General features: G+C 59.4%; 1 non-coding gene across 1 annotated transcript; it reads right to left on the reverse strand.

Annotated features, from left to right (window-relative positions):
- Positions 1 to 4,261: 4,261 nt before the first annotated feature.
- Positions 4,262 to 4,380, reverse strand: LOC131862259 (5S ribosomal RNA). The gene has a single exon (XR_009361275.1). It is a non-coding gene; the product is annotated as a 5S ribosomal RNA (ribosomal RNA).
- Positions 4,381 to 10,866: the final 6,486 nt, after the last annotated feature.

A 10,866-nucleotide genomic window follows, 5' to 3' on the forward strand; every position in this document is an offset into this window, starting at 1 on the left:
GCCCGGTTTGCCCCGGGTGCGCACCTCGCGTGCACCTTCGCCGGGGTGAGCACCTTGGTGTGCAGACCTTGGTTGGGTTGCGCGCCCTGGTGCGCACCAAGGAGCGCTCTGAAGTGTGCTCCAAGGTGCGGCGTGCACGAAGTCGGAGCCCGGTTTGCCCCGGGTGTGCACCTCGGGTGCGCACCTCGCGTGCACCTTCGCTGCGGTGGGCACCTTGGCTGGGTTGCGCGCCTTGGTGGGCACCATGCAGTGCACGAAGTCGGAGCCCGGATTGCCCCGGGCGCGCACCTCCGCCAGGGTGGGCACCTTGGTGCGCACAACTTGCCTGGGCTGCGCACCAGGAAGGGCTCAAGATGGCACCCGCGTTCCGTTTTTTTCACTATCTTTCAGAACGGAAATTTTAAAATCTCGTTTTTTTTTGCCTTTTCTGGAAATTAGTGAAGGCAGCGCATCAAAGGTGCGCAACGCTGGTGCGAACCTGGGAGCGCTCCGATGTGTGCTCCAAGGTGCGGCGTGCACGAAGTCGGACCCCGGTTTGCCCCGGGTGCGCACCTCGCGTGCACCTTGGTGCGCACACCTTGGCTGGGTTGCGCGCCCTGGTGGGCACCATGGTGCGCACCAAGGAGCGCTCCGAAGTGTGCTCCAAGGTGCGGCGTGCACGAAGTCGGAGCCCGGTTTGCCCCGGGTGCGCACCTCGCGTGCACCTTCGCCGCGGTGGGCACCATGGCGTGCACGAAGTCGGAGCCCGGTTTGCCCCGGGTGCGCACCTCGCGTGCACCTTCGCCGGGGTGGGCACCTTGGTGTGCAGACCTTGGCTGGGTTGCGCGCCCTGGTGGGCACCATGGTGCGCACCAAGGAGCGCTCCGAAGTGTGCTCCAAGGTGCGGCCTGCACGAAGTCGGAGCCCGGTTTGCCCCGGGTGTGCACCTCGGGTGGGCACCTTGGTGCGCATGCCTTGCCTGGGCTGCGCACCAGGGCGGGCTCAAGATGGCACCCGCGTTCCTTTTTTTTCACTATCTTTCAAAACGGAAATTTTAAAATCTCATTTTTTTTTGCCTTTTTCTGGAAATTAGTGAAGGCAGCGCATCAAAGGTGCGCACCTCGCTGCCCACCACGGTGCGCAACGCCGGTGGGCACCCGGGAGTGCTTCGAAGTGTGCTCCAAGGTGCTGCGTGCACGTTGTCGGAGCCCGGTTTGCCCCGGGTGCGCACCTCGCGTGCACCTTCGTCGGGGTGGGCACCTTGGCTGGGTTTGCCCCGGCTGCGCTCCGAAGCGGGGTTATTGGAGCGCCGCCTCTTTTTTTGTCGGAGCGTTTGGTGGGGTTTCTCGCATTGGCTCTTCCGAGGCCCGGTTGCCACCCTGGCGCGCACGAAGTCGGAAGTAGGGTTAATTGCCCGGGTGCGCACCTTTGCCAGGGTGGGCACCTTACCTGGGCTGCGCACCAGGGCGGGCTCAAGATGGCACGCGCGTTCCGTTTTTTTCACTATCTTTCAAAACGGAAATTTTAAAATCTCCTTTTTTTTTTGCCTTTTCTGGAAATTAGTGAAGGCAGCGCATCAAAGGTGCGCACCTCGCTGCCCACCTTGGTGTGCTCTGAGGTGCGCACCCGGGAGCGCTACGAAGTGTGCTCCAAGGTGCGGCGTGCACGTTGTCGGAGCCCGGTTTGCCCCGGGTGCGCACCTCGCCTGCACCTTGGCCGGGGTGGGCACCTTGGCTGGGTTTGCCCAGGGTGCGCTCCGAAGCGGGGTTACTGGAGCGCCCCCTCTTTTTTTGTCAGAGCGTTTGGTGGGGTTTCTCGCATTGGCTCTTCCCAGGCCCGGTTGTTGGGTGCGCTCCCACCCTGGCGCGCGCGAAGTTGGAAGTTGGGTTAATTGCCCGGGTGCGCACCTTCGCCAGGGTGGGCACCTTGGTGCGCACACCTTGGCTGGGCTGCGCACCAGGGCGGGCTCAAGATGGCACCAGCATTCCCTTTTTCTCACTATCTTTCAAAACGGAAATTTTAAAATCTCGTTTTTTTTTTGCCTTTTATGGAAATTAGTGAAGGCATCGCATCAAAGGTGCGCACCTCGCTGCCCACCTTGGTGTGCTCCGAGGTGCCCACCACGGTGCGCAACGCCGGTGCGAACCCGGGAGCGCCCCGATGTGTGCTCCAAGGTGCGGCGTGCACGAAGTCGGACCCCGGTTTGCCCCGGGTGCGCACCTCGCGTGCACCTTGGTGCGCACACCTTGGCTGGGTTGCGCGGCCTGGTGGGCACCATGGTGCGCACCAAGGAGCGCTCCGAAGTGTGCTCCAAGGTGCGGCGTGCACGAAGTCGGAGCCCGGTTTGCCCCGGGTACGCACCTCGCGTGCACCTTCGCCGGGGTGGGCACCTCGGCTGGGTTGCGCGCCCTGGTGCGCACCAAGGAGCGCTCCGAAGTGTGCTCCAAGGTGCGGCGTGCACGAAGTCGGAGCCCGGTTTGCCCCGGGTGCGCACCTTCGCCGCGGTGCGCACCATGGCGTGCACGAAGTCGGAGCCCGGTTTGCCCCGGGTGCGCACCTCGCGTGCACCTTCGGCGGGGTTGCGCGCCCTGGTGGGCACCATGGTGCGCACCAAGGAGCGCTCCGAAGTGTGCTCCAAGGTGCGGCGTGCACGAAGTCGGAGCCCGGTTTGCCCCGGGTGCGCACCTCGCGTGCACCTTCGGCGGGGTTGCGCGCCCTGGTGGGCACCATGGTGCGCACCAAGGAGCGCTCCGAAGTGTGCTCCAAGGTGCGGCGTGCACGAAGTCGGAGCCCGGTTTGCCCCGGGTGCGCACCTCGCGTGCACCTTCGCCGCGGTGGGCACCATGGCGTGCACGAAGTCGGAGCCCGGTTTGCCCCGGGTGCGCACCTCGCGTGCACCTTCGCCGGGGTGGGCACCTCGGCTGGGTTGCGCGCCCTGGTGCGCACCAAGGAGCGCTCCGAAGTGTGCTCCAAGGTGCGGCGTGCACGAAGTCGGAGCCCGGTTTGCCCCGGGTGCGCACCTCGCGTGCACCTTCGCCAGGGTGGGCACCTCGGTGCGCACACCTTCTCAATGTTTTCTTGCCTTTTCTGGAAATTGGTGAAGGCAGCGCATCAAAGGTGCGCACCTCGGTGTGCTCCGAGGTGCGAACCCGAGAGCGCTCCGAGGTGCCCACGAAGTCGAAAGTCGGGTTAATTGCATTGTTTTCCCCGGGTGCGCTCCGAGGTGCGCAACATCGGCGCGCACCAAGGAGGGCTCCGAAGTGTGCTCCAAGGTGCGCACGATGGCGTGCACCTCTGGTGCGCACGATTCGGAGCTCGGTTTGACCGGGGTGCGCACACCTTGGCTGGGTTGCGCACCTTTTGTGCGCTCCAAGGTGCGCACGAAGTCGGAGCTCGGTTTGCCCCGGGTGCGCACCTTCGCCAGGGTGCGCACCTTGATGCGCACGCCTTGGCTGGGCTGCGCACCTTGGTGGGCGCCATGGTGCGCACCTTTCGTGCGCTCCAAGGTGCGCACGAAGTCGGAGCTCGGTTTGCCCCGGGTGCGCACCTTGGTGGGCGCCATGGTGCACTCCGAGGTGCCCAAGATTGGTGCGCACCAAGGAGCGCTCCGAAGTGCGCTCCAAGGTGCGCGCGAAGTCGAAAGTTGGGTTAATTGTCCGGTTTGCCTCGGGTGCGCACCTTGCGTGCACCTTCGCCAGGGTGGGCGCCTTGGTGCGCACACCTTGGCTGGGCTGCGCACACCTTGGCACCCGCGTTTCCTTCATTTTAAATTTTTTTTTTTTACAATCTCTCAAGTGGGAAATTCTATAATCTCAACTTTTTTTGCCTTTTCAGGAAACTTTTGAATGGAGCGCATCATTGGTGCGCTCCGAAGTGTGCTCCAAAGCTCTCTCCAGCTGCGTGCACCTGCCCCGGCCGCGCACCCGGCCCCGCCCAGCTTCGCTCACCTGTCCCGGGCGTCTGGTGCGGAACCTTAGAGTAAGAAACATCACCGTGCACCTTGGCCAACGTGCGCGACTCGACCGAGCGCGCACTGGCCGAGGTGCACACCGATTTCACCTGGGTGCGCGCGCAGCACCTCGGGCGCACCGGGGTGCGCGCACAACGCCCGGGTTGCACCGTGGCCTGTGTGCTCGGGGTGCCTCGGGTGCGCGCTCGGTGTCGCCCCCGCGCGCGCGGTAGTGCGGGCAGCGCACCCCGGCCCGGCCCGGCCCCGACGAGAACGCAAACGGGCAAAAGGTTTATTCAAATAGCATTGCGACGCCCGGCGAAAAACTAAAAAAGGGTGCAACACCGGGACTTCCCGGGAGGTCACCCATCCCAGTACTACTCCGGCCCAAGCGCGCTTAACTGCGGAGTTCTGATGGGATCCGGTGCACTAATGCTGGTATGATCGCACCCGTTATGAGCTTGTCGCAGTGTGTACTTAGCAAACCGCGACCCACGTGCGAATCCACCCCGGCCACCCACCCCCGTCGAGGTGCACACCCTCCCTCGCGAAGTGCGCCCCGTTCGCCAAGTGTGAGCCCTGCCCGGGTGCGCGCACCTTGCTAGGGCGTCGGGTGTGCACCCGGCCCGGCCTACGTGCGTGCACCTGGAGGGGGCGTCGTGTGCGTGCAGTGTCCCGTCTGCAACGCGGTGCCCACACACCACCTCGGGCGCAACGACCTGCGCTCACATGTGGGCCGAGTGCACCTTGGTGCATGTTCGGGGCGCCTCGGGTGCACGCTCGATCTTGCCCCGGTGCACCAAGGCGCTCGGTTTGCCCCGGGTGCGCACTTGGTGCAAGGTGGGCACCCAAAATAGGGATCAAGCACCAAAACACAAGTTTCGGGATGCAAAATGGGACCCAAGGACCACAAATGCGTTCCAAGACCCATGATGGGTCCACGAGAACAAAAATGTGTTCCGAGACTTAATAAACAAATATTGGGTTTTAGGAGAAGAAACATGCTCTGATGCCCAAAACGAGAATCGACCCCGAAAAGGCCACAGGCCAAAAGTGGGATGCGAGACAAAAAAAAATGGGACCCGAGGACCAAAATTGGGTTCCCAGGTCGAAGACAGGGCAACCGGACAAGAAACGACCTCTAAGGCTCGAAATGAGTCCCGACGACTAAAACTTGACAAGAAGCACCCATCAGGCACCCAACTCGACACCCATGGGATGCCGACCCACCCGGGCTTCCACCTAGCACACCTTGGCACCCACCCACCCTCGCACCCAACCTCGCACCCAACTTAGCACCTTTGAACCCACATTGGCACTCACCCTGACCCTGGCACCTTGGAACCCACATTGGCACTCACCTTGACCCTGGCACCCACCTTTGCACTCACCTTGGGACCCACCCTGGCTCCCACCTCGGCACCCACCCAGACACCCACCTTGGTTCCTTGGCACCCACCTTGGATCCTTGGCACCCACCCCGACACCCACCTTGGCACGCAACTTGGCTACTTGCCACCCACCTTGGCTCCTTGACGCCCACCCCGACAACCACCCCGTGACCTACCCTGGCTAGGGTTGGTGCACACCCACCCTGGTGCCCACCTTGGCACCCACCCTATGACCCACCTTGGCACGCACCTTAGTACCCACCCCGTTACCCACCCTAGGACCCACCCCGTGACCCACCTTGGCCAGGGTGGGTGCACCCACCCTGGTGCCCACCTTGGCACCCACCCATCCTAGCACCCAGCCTGTGACCGGGCTTGGAACCCAACCTTGCACCCGCACCCGTCTTGGCCAGTGTGGGTGCGCACCCATCCTGGCACCCACGTTGTGACACACCCTTTAACCCACGCACCCTAGCACCCACGTTGGCACCCACCTTGGAACCCAACCTAGCAACTTGGCACCCACCCCGTGACCCACCTTGGCATCCACCATAGCAGTCGCCGACTTGGCACCCACCTCGGCACCCACCTTGACACTTGTGGACCCACCTTGCCACTCACCCTAGCATCGACCCATCCTAGCACCCACCCTGGCACCTTTGCACCCTAGCACTCACCCATCCTAGCACCTAACCTGTGACCCACCTTGACACTCACCCTCGCACCCACCTTGGAACCCAACCTAGCACCCACCCACCCTGACACCAACCCTAGCACCTACCCACCCTTGCACCCACCCTGTGACCCATCTTGGCACCCACCCATCCTACCACTCAACCTATCACCCACCTTCTCACCCACCTTGGCATCCACCTTAGCACCCACCCACACTGGCACCTTGGCACCCACCTCGGGCAAGGTGGGTGCACACCCACCCTGGCACCCAATTTAGAACCCACCGAGCATGTTACCCACCTTGGCACCCACATTGCAGCCCACCCTAGTACCCACCCTATGACCCACATTGGCATCCACACCCTAGCACCCAGGCACCTCGACACCCGCCTTGACACCCACCCTAGCACTGAACCTGTGACCCACCTTGGAACTCACCCTAGAACCCACCCACCCTGTGAACCACCTTGGCATCCACCTTAGCACCCACCCACCTTGGCACCCACTCTAGCACTCACCCATCCTAACACCCAACTTGTTACCCACCTTGGCACCCGCCCTCGCGTCCACCTTGAAACCCACCCTAGCACCCACCCACGCAGGAGCCCACCTTGGCACCCAACCTAACACCCACGCATCCTGGCACCCAACTTGTGACCCACCTTGGAACCCACCCTAGTACCCACCTTTGAACCCACTATATCACCAACCCACCTTGGCACCCACCCTATGACCCTCTTTGGAATCCACCCTAGCACGCACCCACCCTGGCACCCACCATGGAGCGCACCCTAGCACCCACCCACCTCGGCACGCACCTCAACACCCACCTTGGTGTGCGCACTGCGCCAACCTCTCAAAGACCCTATGTGGTGCGCTCCAAAGTGTACACCTTTGGTGCGCTCCAAGGTGCGCACCTTTGGTGCACACCGAGGTGCACACCAAAGTGTGCACCGAGGTGAGCACCAAAGTGCACTCCAGGGTGCACACCAAGGCGTGCACCTTTGGTGCGGTCAATGCAAACGAATTCGGAAGTTGGGGTCGATGTCCTAATCGCTGCTGCAGACTACACGTATGAGAATCGGACAAATAGCTTTATATAGGGGAGGTGTTGCGTTTGATGGGTCGACTCCCCTGGTTGTGTGCACTGCACCAACTTCAAAGACCCTGTCTTGTTTAAGAAGTCAAAAGTTGGGGTGGATGTCCTAATCATTGCTGCAGTCTACGCATGTATGAGAATCAGACAAATAGCTTATATAGGGGAGGTGTTGCATTCGGTGGGTTGACTCCCCTGGTTGTGCGCACTGCGCCAACCTCAAAGACCCCGCATAGCAGAAGAAGTCGGAAGTCGGATTTTGGTGAGCACCAAGGCGTGCACCTTTGGTGCGGTCAACGCAGACGAATTCAGAAGTTGGGGTGGATGTCCTAATCGTTGTTGCAGGCTACACATGTATGAGAATCAGACAAATAGCTTATATAGGGGAGGTGTTGGGTTTGATGGGTCAACTCCCTTGGTTGTGCGCATTACGCCAACCTCAAAGACCTTGTTTTCGTTAAGAAGTCAAAAGTTGGGGTCAATGTCCTAATGGCTCCTGCAGGCTACACATGTATGAGAATCGGACAAATAGCTTATATAGGGGAGGTGTTGGGTTTGATGGGTCGACTCCCCTGGTTGTGCGCATTACGTCAACCTCAAAGACCTTGTTTTCGTTAAGAAGTCAAAAGTTGGGGTCGATGTCCTAATTGCTCCTGTAGACTACACATGTATGAGAATCAGACAAATAGCTTATATAGGGGAGGTGTTGGGTTTGATGGGTTGACTCCCCTAGTTGTTCGCATTACACCAACCTCAAAGACCTTGTTTTCGTTTAGAAGCCGAAAGTTGGGGTCGATGTCCTAATTGCTCCTGCAGGCTACGCATGTATGAGAATCAGACAAATAGCTTATATAGGGGAGGTGTTGGGTTTGATGGGTCGACTCCCCTGGTTGTGCGCATTGCGCCAACCTCAAAGACCCTGCATTGCGGATGAAGTCGAAAGTCAGAGTTTGGTGTGCTACAAGGTGTGGTCGAAGGTGCTCACCTAGGTGTGCACCTTTGGAGCACAGGAAAAGTGCCCTCCAAAAGTGCGCACCTTTGGAGTGCACAAAAGTGCCCTCCAAAAGTGCGCACCTTTGGAGCGCAGAAAAGTGCCCTCCAAAAAGTGCCCTCCAAAAGTGCGCACCTTTGGAGCGCAGAAAAGTGCCCTCCAAAAAGTGCCCTCCAAAAGTGCGCACCTTTGGAGCGCAGAAAAGTGCCCTCCAAAAAGTGCCCTCCAAAAGTGCGCACCTTTGGAGCGCAGAAAAGTGCCCTCCAAAAAGTGCCCTCCAAAAGTGCGCACCTTTGGAGCGCAGAAAAGTGCCCTCCAAAAAGTGCCCTCCAAAAGTGCGCACCTTTGGAGCGCAGAAAAGTGCCCTCCAAAAAGTGCCCTCCAAAAGTGCGCACCTTTGGAGCGCAGAAAAGTGCCCTCCAAAAAGTGCCCTCCAAAAGTGCGCACCTTTGGAGCGCAGAAAAGTGCCCTCCAAAAAGTGCCCTCCAAAAGTGCGCACCTTTGGAGCGCAGAAAAGTGCCCTCCAAAAAGTGCCCTCCAAAAGTGCGCACCTTTGGAGCGCAGAAAAGTGCCCTCCAAAAAGTGCCCTCCAAAAGTGCGCACCTTTGGAGCGCAGAAAAGTGCCCTCCAAAAGTGCGCACCTTTGGAGCGCACAAAAGTGCCCTCCAAAAGTGCGCACTTTTGGTGCGCACCAAGGCGCTGGTTCGGTCGTTGCAGGCGAGTTCGGAAGTTGGGGTCGATGTCCTGAGCGGAGGTGCAAACTACACAGGTGTCGGAATCGGACAAATAGCTTATATAGGGGAGGTGTATGCTTCGATGGGTCGACTCCCCAGGTTGAGCGCACCGCGCCAACCTCAAAGACCCTACGGTATGGATGAAGTCGGAAGTTGGGTCCGATGACCGATTCGATTAGTAGGTATGCTCATGAGGTCGGAATTTGGGTCCGATGACCTGCCATGTGCAGGAAGGCGAATGTTGACACTGTGCGTTGCAAGGTGCACACCAAGGCGCTGGTGCGGTCTTTTTAGTCGAGTTCGGAAGTTGGGGTCGATGTCCTGATCGGAGGTGCAAGCTACACAGGTGTGGGAATCGGACAAATAGCTTATATAGGGGAGGTGTATGCTTCGTTGGGTCGACTCCCCGGGTTGAGCGCACCGCGCCAACCTCAAAGACCCTACGGTATGGATGAAGTCGGAAGTTGGGTCCGATGACCGATTCGATATGTAGGCATACTCGCGAGGTCGGAATTTGGGTCCGATGACCTGCCACGTGCAGGAAGGCGAATGTTGGCACTGTGCGTTGCAAGGTGCGCACCAAGGCGCTGGTTCGGTCGTTGGAGGCGAGTTCGGAAGTTGGGGTCGATGTCTTGATCGGAGGTGCAAACTACACAGGTGTGGGAATCGGACAAATAGCTTATATAGGGGAGGTGTATGCTTCGTTGGGTCGACTCCCCGGGTTGAGCGCACCGCGCCAACCTCAAAGACCCTACGGTATGGATGAAGTCGGAAGTTGGGTCCGATGACCGATTCGATATGTAGGCATACTCGCGAGGTCGGAATTTGGGTTCGATGACCTGCCATGTGCAGGAAGGCGAATGTTGGGACTGTGCGTCGCAAGGTGCGCACCAAGGCGCTGGTGCCGTCGTTGCAGTCGAGTTCGGAAGTTGGGGTCGATGTCCTGGTCAGAGGTGCAAACTACACAGGTGTGGGAATCGGACAAATAGCTTATATAGGGGAGGTGTATGCTTCGATGGGTCGACTCCCTGGGTTGAGCGCACCGCGCCAACCTCAAAGACCCTACAGTATGGATGAAGTCGGAAGTTGGGTCCGATGACCGATTCGATACGTAGGCATATTGGCGAGGTCTGAATTTGTGTCCGATGACCTGCCATGCGCAGGAAGGCGGAATTTGGGTCCGATGACCGAGTTGATGGCGTGCCATGCGCAGAAAGGCGGAATTTGGGTCCGATGACCGAGTTGATGTTGATGGCCCGCCATGCACAGGAAGGCGGAATTTGGGTCCGATGACCGATTTGAAGGCGTGCCATACGCAAAAAGGCGGAGTTTGGGTCCGATGACCGAGTTGATATTGATGGCCCGCCATGCGCAGGAAGGCGGAATTTGGGTCCGATGACCTGACATACGCATGGAGTCCGACTCGGGGGCCGATGTTCGATTCGATGACTTGCATTGTGGGTAAAGTCGGAAGTTGTGGTCTTTGACCCGATTCGATGACCAGACTTCGGCTGCTTGAGAATCGGACAAATAACTTATATAGGGGAGGTAGTGTTCTCGAGCATCCTCCCCCCGTGCCCGTTTATGTCGATTGATGCTGGTGCTCGACTGGTTGGAGCGCTCGGATGCAAAAATCTTGCACCAGGATTTATCGATTGTGATGGACACGGCAAGTCTCCTGATTGCTATGCAGGAGCTCATCGTGAATCTCTATGCGGCCTTGGTATGGACTCGACCTGCGGAATGGTTCGGCAATGGTAGTCGCTCCAACACGTCCTTGCAATGGCCACAGAGGTGATTCGACTAGAGCTCCAGTCTAGCTTTTGGGTTGCTTGGCGGACTGGTATAGCCGCGATCGAGTTCCGGCCATGAACGTTTTAGATAGCTCTTGGGCTTTCTGGGACGGAAGTCGGAAGTTTGGGCTGTTGTCCGATTTGATGACCATTCTTCGGATGTGTGAGAATCGGACAAATAACTTATATAGGGGACTGTGTTGTCTCACGCAGCCCCCTCCGTGCCCCTCTATCTCGACCGATGTTGGTGCTTGAAAG

The sequence above is a fragment of the Cryptomeria japonica genome, unplaced genomic scaffold (genome assembly GCF_030272615.1).
Source record: "Cryptomeria japonica unplaced genomic scaffold, Sugi_1.0 HiC_scaffold_40, whole genome shotgun sequence".
Lineage (NCBI taxonomy): Eukaryota > Viridiplantae > Streptophyta > Pinopsida > Cupressales > Cupressaceae > Cryptomeria > Cryptomeria japonica.